The sequence below is a fragment of the Podarcis raffonei genome, chromosome 11 (assembly GCF_027172205.1).
Source record: "Podarcis raffonei isolate rPodRaf1 chromosome 11, rPodRaf1.pri, whole genome shotgun sequence".
Lineage (NCBI taxonomy): Eukaryota > Metazoa > Chordata > Lepidosauria > Squamata > Lacertidae > Podarcis > Podarcis raffonei.
Genome location: NC_070612.1, coordinates 20,552,450 through 20,565,241, shown reverse-complemented (window position 1 = coordinate 20,565,241; position 12,792 = coordinate 20,552,450). Strand labels below are relative to the sequence as shown.

The 12,792-nt window shown below is 40.7% G+C and overlaps 1 protein-coding gene across 2 annotated transcripts in view; it reads left to right on the top strand.

Annotated features, from left to right (window-relative positions):
• Positions 1-12,792, top strand: part of HCN1 (hyperpolarization activated cyclic nucleotide gated potassium channel 1) — a 180,189-nt gene that overhangs the window by 126,486 nt on the left and 40,911 nt on the right. The window lies entirely within an intron of this gene.

Below are 12,792 nucleotides of genomic sequence, written 5' to 3'. Positions count from 1 at the left end.
CTTCTGTTCCCAACCTCTGATATTTCAGTAATTTGAAACCATTGAACAGTCCGCTTGAACTTTTCGAAATTAGATGGTTTCAAATAGTTTGCAGAATGGACAAAAGGCTGGAAGCTGTTCAGAATTTGCAGGAGACAAAAGCAGATTAAAGGACAATGGCTGACAACTCAAATGGCCACTGGACTAAAGCATGCTGAACAAAGGAGCAGTGGTCCACAGAAACATGTCTGCACACACACACACAAACCATGCAGAGCGCTCACCCCTTTTCCACCAACATTCCTCCATACCATCTCCCTTCCCCTGGTTTTTCAGATTCTTTTCATAGACAGCTCCAAACACCCAGAATTCTTGGCAGACTCATGATAGCCTTAGTTCGTTGGAGTGAGCAAGTGACTTCTGCTGTGCTTGTGGTATACCTGTAGAAGATCATTGGTTCTTTTTTATCCCCAATATTCTCGGTATATTCGTTGCAGTTCTCCAAATAACACTCCCTAAATATGGTATAGACATTTGATACAAATAAAATACACATGTAATGGATAAATACAGTTGTTTTTCTCCTGGATTCTACCTGCTCTAGAGATGACAAATAGCACAATCCTTTCCCCACACCCCATTCTCTTTGTCATGGGAATTTACCTGTAAAATGTCCTTTCAGCTTGAGTTATGCAGTGGTTTTCTCACAGTATTCCACAGGAAAATGCACAGTAAGCTCATTGCAAAGACAGCAGCTTTTTCATAGCAAAATTAAATCAGTTCTGTGGGAAAGAAGTTAGACGGGGAATCTAACTTTGCAGGCATCTTTCTGTGTCTGCGCTCCAACCTGCTGCCTTTTACTGAGAGATTCCTCATGAAAGAAGCCCAAGGTTGCAATCCTGCAGATCTACGTGTGCACGGCCTGTTCTAGTACACATTACAAGCTTTTAAAAAAGCAGGTTTCAGGCTGCTGAGATTGGAGGTGTTTGTAACAAGGATGGCCCATCATCTCCACCTGATAGCTCAGTTGGTATAGCATGAGACTCATAATCTTAGGGTTGTGGGTTCAAGTCCCACATTGGGAAAAAGATACCTGCATTGCAAGGGGTTGGACTAGATGACCCTTCTGGTCCCTTCAACTCTATAATTCTATGATTTTATTATGTTGGCCCCAAAAGAATTCAGGGGAGAGCAATACAAAGTGATTAAGAGTTTAGAACCAATTTTCAGCTCTTAATGGGGGGGGGGAGCAATTGAGGGCATATATTTGGTCATTTGTTTTTAATGGAAAGTTTATTATTCTTATTCTTCTTATATTCCACCTTTCCTCCAAGGAGCTCATACATGATTCTCCCTGTTCCCAATTTTATTCTCACAACAACCCTGTAAGGTAGGTTACACTGAGAGGCAGTGACAAGCCCAAGGTCACCAAGTTAGCTACATGGTTGAGTGTGGATTTGAACCATGGTCTCTCAGGTCTTGGTTCAGTCCTCTAACCACTACACAATGCTGTCTCAAAGTTCCCCCTAAATCAGTGAGACTACATGCTGAAAACTCGGTAGCCCAGTGTGTGAACAACTCTATACATAATTCTTTGATGTACTGCTGAATATTTAGATACTAATCATCATGCTTTAGCAAAGTCCATCCTGAAACTCTCCAGCCAGAAATTGAGGGCTCAGATATCAAACATTTGTTAAGACTGGAACCAGGGGTTTACAGACCAAGAGTAGCTACCATGGTGCCCTTCAGATTTTGCTGCACTATAAACCCTATTCTTCCCAATGATCAGGGCTGATGGGAGTTGTAGTCCCATACCTCTGGAGGGTCCCAGGTTGAAAAAGTCTGGAATTAACTGGTATCTGAGGCAACCTGAACATTGATAGTACAATACCGAGAAATAAAGGAGCACTTAGAGGCCTTCAGCTCTAACCCATACATGGCGTGCCTATCGTTTCATTTCTCCATGCTAGAGAACTGTATACTTCATGATTCATAACTGCATATGTTCGAACAATGAGAGTCAAGTTACTGGGGGGGGGGGAAATTGTGATAACGTCGATGAAGGCTTGATCCATATATGCAGGTCACCACCGTGCAATCATCAAGCGATAAACATGTGTGTTAACCAGCCCTCTGTGGGTTCCCTGCTGTCGTTTGACAGGCTGAGAGATTGGTGGAAAATCTTGTGTTTCCTCTACCCCTTTCCGCTCAGTGTGCATGCACTTGTAAAGCAATACTGTGATCCATATCGCTGGTTCACTGAAGTATTAATTTGGTGTGTGTTTTTTTTCCACTTCTGTATTTCACAGCATTAGTTTGATCCTTGGTGTGCTTTGCTGGCTGTTGTTGACTGCTGAGAGCACTTAGTTAATATTTCCGGTAGAAGTGTTCCGTGGATGACACCTTTAGCCTGTGCCTTATCTCCTACAAAGCGGAATCGAAGCTTTCTGATGCTATTGAAGATGCATGATGAAACAAAATATAATATTGCATGATCGATATTTGTGGCAGTTTAGCAGGGGGAAACACAGCAAAAGAAATCTGCTGAAAGCTTTGTAGAAAAAGTACAGTGTGTAAAAAAATTATCTCTATGATAGTTTAAAGATTTTTACCAGGGAAGTGTTTTGATGCATCTATTTTTATTTTGTGCAGTGTGTGTGTGTGTGTGTAACACAGTGAACAAAGTAACATGACCAATTTCTGGAGGTCATGTCCCATTGACGTCATTAGGAAGAGTGAATCAGATGCTAGATATTGTCTGGACCAAACCTTAAGCAAATTCTGAGACACTTGCATGGGAGATTGCACAATAATGACAGTTATTGGTGGGATTTGGCCATTGATGTGTAGTGGACAAAATCTGGGTGACCGTAAAACACCCAGAAACAAAGGAAGCCCTAAAATCTTTCCAGCAGTGGGAAGTTTGGTCCCAGGACCATTGAGCCACATGACAATGTCAATGGGAAGCCATCTCTTACTTAAGTACTGCTGCATAATACTTTATAATTAACATGAAATGCAAGGAGAGAATACAAGGAAGGTGAGAAAGTGAAAGGCAAATGAGTTTGTTGTGTCAGCTTAGTTATGATAAATTACCTCAGGCAGTTTCCCTTATGTAAAAGCCCTACTGTAAGGAGAGTGTCTCATTAATAAGTAGGAGAAAGTGACAAGATGAGTTATAGTGGAGCAATCCACACTTAATATGGTACACACGTGTGATTATAAAGAATGCTACCAAATATCCCTGGAAGAGAAAAAGTTACTTTAAAGACATATACTATCTTAAACCATCTCTTTAAAGCACGTAGGAACAATATTCATAACTGAAAATACATCTGTGTATACAAAGACTCACTCATTGCCAGTAGTATCTTCCATTAAAGCAGGAGCCTTGGTAGGCTTAGAATCAAATCACGGTAACTAATTTCTTCTAACATAGCAAGATCCCTATAGGAGGTGATTGGAGTGAATAATAGTTGTACAGACAGAAAAACAGGTAAAATGGGCGAAGGCTGCAGCAAGAAAGTGCTGTCAACAAATCAGTTGCAATAATCTAGCTAGCACCATTCGCACAAAATGCCTTCTCATGCTAGTGGTCTGTTTCCATTAGCAGTGTGATGTTGGAGCAACTTAATTCACACTAGATTGCCCTTTCTTTTCCATGAACCAGAAAATCACAAGTCTCAATTTTCCAGTTCACAGGAGAAGAGCTGAGATCTATTGTGAGTTAGTCACCGTAGTGTTTACAGTATTCCCGCAAGAAGACAATCATTTGTAAGAGTGAGCTTGAAGCAGAATATCTGAAGTCACTCACTTTATGAGTCTGCCATTCCCTATGTTGGTCTGGGCTGAGAGATGTCTGGTTTTCAACATCATGATAAATCAGCTAAATGTCCTGGGCAACAGCTACTACTTAGCGGTCTAAAACTGACACATTTTTAGTTACTTTTAACTCATCGTTACAACTGTTATTTTATAGTACAAAGCTACAAGAGCTGCAGGAATCACGATGACCCGCGTCACATCCCCCCCCCCATTTTTACTTGCCACACACACAGTGCTGAATTTACATATAAGCTAAACAAGCTATAGCTTGGGCCCCCCCAAAAAAAATTAAAGGAATTTCCCAAAATAGAAGAAAAAAACAAATAAAATAAAACCTACATACAGCAACAGTGTTTTGTTTTGTGTTGTGTAGGCTCCTATGATGTAAGCAATGGGCCCTGCCTGCTAGCCTGCTCCCTAAAATATCACTGGTTTGCTCATTTCTATATATAGGGTGCCTACATTCTGCATAGACTGGTTGCACGGCAACATGTGCAAATGGCTTTAGATACCTATTAGGTCCATAAATTGCCATATAGCATATATTCAAAACAAAAAACAGCGACAATTTGTTGTTGATGAAGGACAGCTGGACATATAAAGGGCCCCATTACCTGTAGTAGCTTAGGGCCTCATCAAACCTAAATCCATCCCTGCACACACACACATCATGATTCATGATATATTGTCATGTTGAATATTGTGAAACCATTACCATGATGTGGATTTCAAACCAATTTTAGATGATGTATTGATACATCGCCCAGCAATGCTAGAAGTTAAAGCTTAGAAACACAGGAAGCTACTTCATACTGAATCTTTCCAGTGGTCCATGTAGCCCAGTGTTCTCTACACAAAACGGCAGTGGTCTTCTGGTTTTCAGTCAGGAAAAGTTCCCAGCCCTATCTGGAGATTTTGGGGATTGGATCTCAGACATTGTTAGGATTGTACTGTAAGTGAGTCTGGATCCCAGGCCATTGCTTTGCATAACTCCGTATTTAAAGAACATAGAGAGTCACAGTTAAATGGCATAACTATACCATTTGGCCGATAACAGTCCTCCTCCAATCAGTTCTTCATATAAAACGATTTTACTGATTCAGCCTAAGAAATAGCTGAAATTATAGTACATGTCACTCTGGGTGAAATAATGTGAGTAATCAAAACCATTTCATGGTGTGGCTGATGCATGATCAATGTCAAAAAACCTCAGTATGATTTTAAAAGGTGTTTTTTTTTTAGTCATCTGGGTTTAATGGGTGTTCTCTTTCAGTGCTATTTAGATATAGTTATTTAGCTTGTGCCTTGGGATTCTTAATTGTACCATCTGTTGAGCAGTAAAGGAAAATAAGAAGGTTGCTTATATTTATTTACCTTGGTGTTTAGTAGTAGCAGTAGCAAAAGCTCCCCGCCCCCCAAAAAAGTTTTTGATGTATTTTAAAAGAATGTTTTTAGAAATTTCAAAAAAAAAAAATCAAAACTTCCAATAAGAGCTGCCATACACCTAGATTTTCCTGTACATTTTAACCAATTTCTGAAAATTCTACCTGGGCAGTATTTTCAGTGGATGAATCCCGGATATGTCCAGGAAATTCCAGACATATGCCGGCCCTATGTTTAGCACAGGAGGGGTCATTTTCTTTAAATTGTGGGATATTTGTCAAGTATAGCCAAAATACCTTCTACTTGGTTTGATTAACAGCTTGTTCATGACTGACTGAATGTGAAATGAGGTATGTTTTTCCCCACCCCACTAGATGACTTCATGTCATCCTATACACTGACATATCAGGCTAACAGTTAGGCTATCACAGAAAGGCATGGTTCTCACATAACACAAAACTATGGCTTAGCATTATGCGCGAACCCATCACAGCAGCTTTACTATGGCTTATATAATAACCATGGCCAAAAACCACTTGTCAACCAAGGTTTATAGCTGGTTTATAAAGCTTAGTTAATGTGAACTATAGTTTAGATGTGCAAATCCAGACCTATTCCTTAACCATGGTAAAGGACTGTCACTGCCCAAAAGCTACAGAGCTGTGAGTGAAGAGTGGCAAAAGAATTAAACTGCTCTCAGGGCTTGGCTGCTCTCATTGGTACTATTAACTATTCTGTGATGAAAGCTAAGGTTTAAGTGAATGTCTGCCAAGTGTCTCTGTTTTAGCTGTGGTTTATTAACTATGGTCGACATTATAGTTAGGCATGGTTTAGCATTATGTGTGAACCTTTACCATGCGCTCCAAGTACTCCCCCCCCCCAAAAAAATTTAACCTTCACTTCCCATCCCTTCCCTCAGCAAAAGGGGTTCATCTTACTTGGTTTATTTTCTGCCAGGAAGGATATACACATACTTAGAGCTATCAAGCTAATAATAATTGTAACTGTTTGTCAAAGGTGGTTTGATGGCCTCACTGCCTTTTTTTTTCTCAACAGAGAAAGGCAGTCATTATTTTTAACACTGTGAGCTGTCTTCTGCTTGCCATGTCTGCTTGCCTGCTCATTCCCTCAACCAGGACCCCTTACTAATTACCTTCCAAGAATTTTTATAATACCATTTAACTTCTGCTCAGTAATTAAACATTTCATCTCAATAACCAGTTTATACAATGTCTTACTATTGTTCATTTCAGTTACAATGATTGAGAAATTAATTAAGTTTGAGTGAATTTTTTAAAGAAGATCCATGTTCTCGGTCTGTTCCCATGGAGTCAGTGGTTTGCTTTATTTTATTTTTTTAACATAGAGCACAATGCTCATAACTTAATTTACTTTGAAGTGATAAAAAACCCCACCTCATGCTGAAATTCCATGGGAGTGGGGCAATGTCTTCAGATATCATCCTTATCAGCTTTCCCACCTTCCATAATGGCCTTCCTGGGGCCAGTCAACAACAACAACAACAATAATAATAATAATTTATTATTTATACCCCGCCCATCTGGCTGGGCTTCCCCAGCCACTCTGGGCGGCTTCCAAAAAAATATTAAAATACTGTAATACATCAAACATTAAAAGCTTCCCTAAACAGGGCTGCCTTCAGATGTCTTCTAAAAGTCTGGTAGTTGTTCTCTTTGACATCTGGTGGGAGGGCGTTCAACAGGGAGGGCGTCCCTACTGAGAAGGCCCTCTGCCTGGTTCCCTGTAACTTGGCCTCTCACAGTGAGGGAACCGCCAGAAGGCCCTCAGTGCTGGACCTCAGTGTCCGGGTAGAATGATGGGGGTGGAGATGCTCCTTCAGATATACTGGACCGAGGCCGTTTAGGGCTTTAAAGGTCAGCACCAACACTTTGAATTGTGCTCGGAAACAAAGCTGAGATTCAGGGTTTGGCCTCTTTTTGGGTAGCTTTGAAAGAGGATCAGACAATTTTTTGAAAAATAAGACTATCAATTGCTGTTATTTATTATAGCTAGGTATAGGGTGTTGGGTTGAAATAACGACAGACAGGTAGCGAGTGTCATCTGGGAGGCATCTCCCGAACATGTCTCGGGGAGTCCCTTTTATTGGATATTGGATATTGGGCTTTGAGCACCAGTTGCTGGGGATCACAAATGGAAGAGTGCTGTTGTGCTCATGTCTTGCTTGCAGGATTTTTATAGGTATCTGGTGGACCACTGTGGGAACAGGATTTTGGACTAGATAGACCTAACAGGATCCCATACAGTCTTCTAACCCATAACCAGGCAAATAGATGTTCCGATACACCCGCTATGAAACAACTTTGGAGACACAGTTGAACATTCAATTCTCTTCAAGTAGGAACACCTGCAAATTATGTGTAGCCAATACATAAAATCAAAGCATCCCACTAGGCCCAGCTCTGTACAGATCTCCTTATTACTGAATTGGGAGAAAACTGAACATATATAACATCAAATAAACCTAGCAATTAAGGGTTTTTGGGTTGTTGTTGTTTTACCAAACAGCATATGAATTTGATCCTTACCAGGTAAGCAAATGAGGGTTTGTGTCATTCAGTAATCAGGGTCAACATACTGGGTTTCAAATGCTGTTCATTACATTAGCAGTGAACATTGCATCACATTGCTGGCTAGCTCCTGGCCACAACAAGGCTGGTGACAGCTTGAGTAGCCTGGTGAAGAAGAGGAAATTGGGGAAGTAGCGAGTTGTGAGGAAAAGCGAGAAAGAGACTTAGCTTGGTAGGGGACTTACTCAAAGTCTCTTTCTCTCTTTTTCTCACAACTCGCTACTTTCCCAATTTCCTCTTCACCGGGGTCTGATGTAGATTAAATTGCCTATTTGTGTCCATTTCTCCCAAATAGGCAACTCCCCCAAAAGGAAAACAAGCGAGGCTACTTCCCTAATGTTAGGGCCCAACCCATTGCCATCTGGGCACCTTATCTCCTGAGAGGGCCTAGTATCCCCTATAATCTGACTTTGTGAGACATATACTAGAGCATTTGCTCAGCAACAGCAGCACCTGGCCTCACGTCTGATGCTAATCCTGTGTGACATGTCCTACTTTCAGTGCAGGATATTATTTTCATTCCCCACCTAACTGATACTTAGGGTCAGTGTTCACCTCTTAAACAGAACAATAGGGATATTAATTGGGCATTTAAATATCTGACTTGTTAGCCAATTGAAGGCCATATACTGAGCTCTCACTGGGAGCTGGTTAAAGTCCTAAATACTCTCCCCAGTGAACAGAATGTGGGTTGTAAATTCTGTGAACACTAGACTTGTTAAAGCACAAATTAGCCAGTGAGATACTGCTGCATATGAAGGGCATATACACCCAAGAATGCATTCACATTTTTATCCTGTATCTTCCAAGAGCAGGAAAAAAGTAGAGTTCTGATCTTTAAAAAGTGTTCTGCAAAAACTCATTGACTGAAGTCTGGAAAACTCCTCCTAAATCCTGCCGTTAACATACCTTGGTATTAAGTAATGAAAGCACCATCATCATGAACCAGGGAAGCAACTACAGTCATTAGCCATCAATAAATTCTGGTCATATTGGCAGGATGTGACCTGGACTTATTGATGTGATTGTGCAGCCTCTTTGTTGTTGATTTGTCTTTGTGAACCTTTGTGAACCTAGTGATCCATTTAAAGTAGAAGTGGTGAACCTGAGAGCCAGTGTGGTGTAGTGGTTAAGAGCGGTACTCTTGCAATCTGGGGAACCGGGTTCGTGTCTCCGCTCCTCTACGTGCAGCTGCTGGGTGACCTTGGGCCAGTCACACTTCTCTGAAGTCTCTCAGCCCCACTCACCTCACAGAGTGTTTGTTGTGGGGGAGGAAGGGAAAGGAGATTGTTAGCCGCTTTGAGACTCCTTAGGGTAGTGATAAAGTGGGATATCAAATCCAAACTCCTCCTCCTCCTCCTCCTCCTCCTCCTCCTCTTCTTCTTCTTCTTCTTCTTCTTCTTCTTCTTCTTCTTCTTTACATATGTTGTTGGAGTCCAACTCCCTTCATCCCTAGTCTTTAGCAGTTTGGGGTGGGGGGGACATAACCAATTGGTTTTTTTAAATCACCGAAAACAATAGAAGCTTATTGGGAGATTCAGGTCATATGTAGCACTTCTGAACAACAGATAGTTTGGTTAAGAGAATGGTAAAAAAGTGTGTGTGTGTGTGTGTGTGTGTGTGTGTGTATGCACTCACAATGCAATTTCCACCCCTCTCCTCTCCCCACAGAACAGATTTAGGGAGGACTGCAAGGTAGGGTGGGATGGGTTCCACTGCTCAAGTGGAAATTGTTGCACTGATGGAACAAGTTAGCTAGATAATGTCCTTAGTTTTCCTAGCAATTTACCCAAAAGACTTTGAACAGATAGCTGAAACTGGTGTCATTAAATCTCAGGTTAATCACTCTTAATGTCTGAGGCTGATCAAAAGATTTTTAGGTTGGCCAACAAAATAGTAAATGAGATATAATACCTACAAATGTCTTTTGAGACCTGGCTCCAGCAAGTCGAATCGCTTAGTTCCAGGCTTTGTTACCTTTATTATTTATCTTTCACCTAAGAATGTGGGTCGAAGGCTATTCAGTTGCAAAGCAGAGCACAGTCAAAGAAACAAGCAACAGAGGAGGATTTGAACAGGTGACAGAAGATCACAGATCAATGCACAGGGGACTGGCTATCCGACTCATGCAAAGGATAAGGAAAGGAAATGGGTCAAAGCTAGGATTGAAACTTGTTAAAGTGTATTAATTCAAATCTCTTAGGTCAGTAATCTGCCAAGAGGCAGAAATGTGGATAAGAGTACAAAAGGCATGGCTTAAGCAGAAGCAATTAATTGGACTGTCATGTACTAGAATGCTACCAGTGCAGCTGAAAAAGGCATACATTGCCTTGTAAAGGTCAAATTCTGGGGAACCAAGCAGGAAAAGAAAAGTTATAAACACTAATTCTGTGGTCAAAGCTTGAATGTCATGGTGATTAGACCAGACATTACCTCCACCAACAGATACAGGCTTTTCCTGGTCCTGTCCTATATGTTCTCATGCTGTGGTTCACTTGCTCAGTAGACTAATTGAATAATTTTCTTCAACATACCATGTGTTTGAAGTGTTCATGTGTGTTGAATTATCAATTAATTGTTACTTTAAGCAGGTATAACCGAACTATAAACTTTGGGATGGCATTTTGCGTGACCTTTTCTACCCGGGTATTGATACTGAGATATAAAAGACATGCACACGCCAATACGGACACTTAAACAGAGGCAAGAAGGAACAGGTAGAAGGAGCCGGTCGTGAATAGCTGGGTTACAGCAGCGAGACAATTTTGACTAAAATTAGCTGGATTGTTAAATGGATAGGGTAACGTGTGCAACAACCAGTGACGAGGTCTGAAGTACCTGAGATAGCTCCTTGCAGGAGCTCTGTGAATAGGAGTGGTGTTCTTGGTGTGAAGGCCAGCGTTAAACTCTGCACAGTTAAGCTGGAATTCATTGTCAGAGATTACAGTGATGGCCACCAACTTGGGTAGCTTCAAAAGTATTTTAGGCATGTGCATGAAGGACAAGACTATTGACAGCTAGTAGTTATGATGCCAACGTACTGGCTCCAGCATCAAAGGTGTCATGTCTCTGAATGGCAGTTGCTGAGAAACACAAGTGAGGAGAGTGCTGTTGCACTCATGTCTTGGTTGTAAGCTTCCCATAGGAATCTAGTTGTCCACTGTGGGAACAGGTTCAGCCTTTGGTCTGATGCTGAGAAACACAAGTGAGGAGAGTGCTGTTGCACTCATGTCTTGGTTGTGAGCTTCCCATAGGAAACTAGTTGTCCACTGTGGGAACAGGTTCAGCCTTTGGTCTCATCCAGCATTGCTCTTGCTATGCAGTGTCCAAAAAGGCCTTTAAACCTGGAGCCCCAACTCCCTAAGATTATAATGCAGGGATGGGGAAACTTGTGCCCCTCCTGTTCTGGGGTCTGATTCTGACTCCTCAGAAACGTAGAAGTAAGGTGAGCTGATATATTAGGGATATTAAACCAGTCTGGTGTTCACTCCATTCTTACTCTGACAGATTGCACCAAGTTCTCTGCCTTGGACTCAGTTTTGGGTGGATTTAAGAATTTATTTTATTTATTTCATAAAAATCTATACAATGCTTGATTGTAAACAAAACAAAACAAAACCCAAAAACCTTAAAGCAGTTTATAAAAATAGAAGTATCTGGGGCAGGTTTTTCCAGCTGAAGATCATCTCAGAAGGATCTAGGGGTTAGGATGTTGTAGGACCCAGTCCTTTCCTAGCTGCCACTGCTGGGAACTTTTCATGGAGAATATTTCCGGGCATTCTCTGTTTGCATAGATGAAGAGCTTTAAGGGTCATATGACAATACTCAACTGATTCATACAGGAAATGTTTGTACTTCTGTAGTGTAAAAGCATTCAGTTAAAGGTATTTGACAGAAGGGCTCGTAGATGAAAATCTTACTCCTTTGGTTATTTCACCTTCTCTCATATAACCTTGGTAGTAGGTCTCATGTGTTTTGCAAAAGGACTAGGTTCGTCTTCCTGAATTAGCTACACACACTAAAAAAAAACAAAAAAAAACCTTTACCACAAAACATGGCTCATATGTACAAATCAAAAGCAGCCAGCTATCCATCCCCAGTAATTAGTGCAATATCAGCCACAATGTGCTGACAGCAAATATACTGATTTTATAACATCTGGGGCTGAGGACTAAACAGTGACCTTCCTCATAATGACCTTTCAGTTTAATCCCTTTTGAAAATAAATCTTATTATGGATGAGTCAGCAAACAGCTCTACTGTGTTTGCTGTTTACAGCTTGCATTTTTCAGGCAGCAGAAAATGCAGATTTTAATATACCGGTATATATTTTAGCCTTTTCATTTCTACAGCATCCCTCTGTGAGGTTAGTAATCTTTTAGCAATCATTTTAGTGAGTACTGTACATGATTTGCTTATGATCTTCCCCTGATTCTCTAAAATCTATAATGTTTGGACTAAAGCAGGATTGCTCCTTGAAATGCCATACCTCCTGTGGTTGTTTTCAGCATTGGCATTAGGAATCTCAGATGTTGGGGGACGGTTAGGCCAGGGGTTGGGAACTGAATGCAACAGCCAGATAATCCTCCTCAGTCTTCACAGACTTAATGGCGAAAATTACACCTGCAACCAGCATTTAATTCCAGCTACCGCTGGGCGAAGGTAAGAATGGATGGATCAGTCTCTTTCCATTCCTTAGAAATAAATTCATTCACAAATCCATGTAATCCTATTTCTACATTAAATTTAAATATGTATTTTTAAAGGATTAAATATGTATTTTCAACATTTTTGTCTCAATATACACATTTCTAAACATATTTTATCCCAGACATATACTTTTATATTACATAATTATGATACATTATTATAATTGATGCATTTATGAGAATGCAATTATCCTTTTTATACAGATCTGGTATAGCTTAGTGGCTAATGTGGTATGTGCTGAAAGGCACAGCTCAGTAGTAGAGTCGATATGTGGCATGGAAGA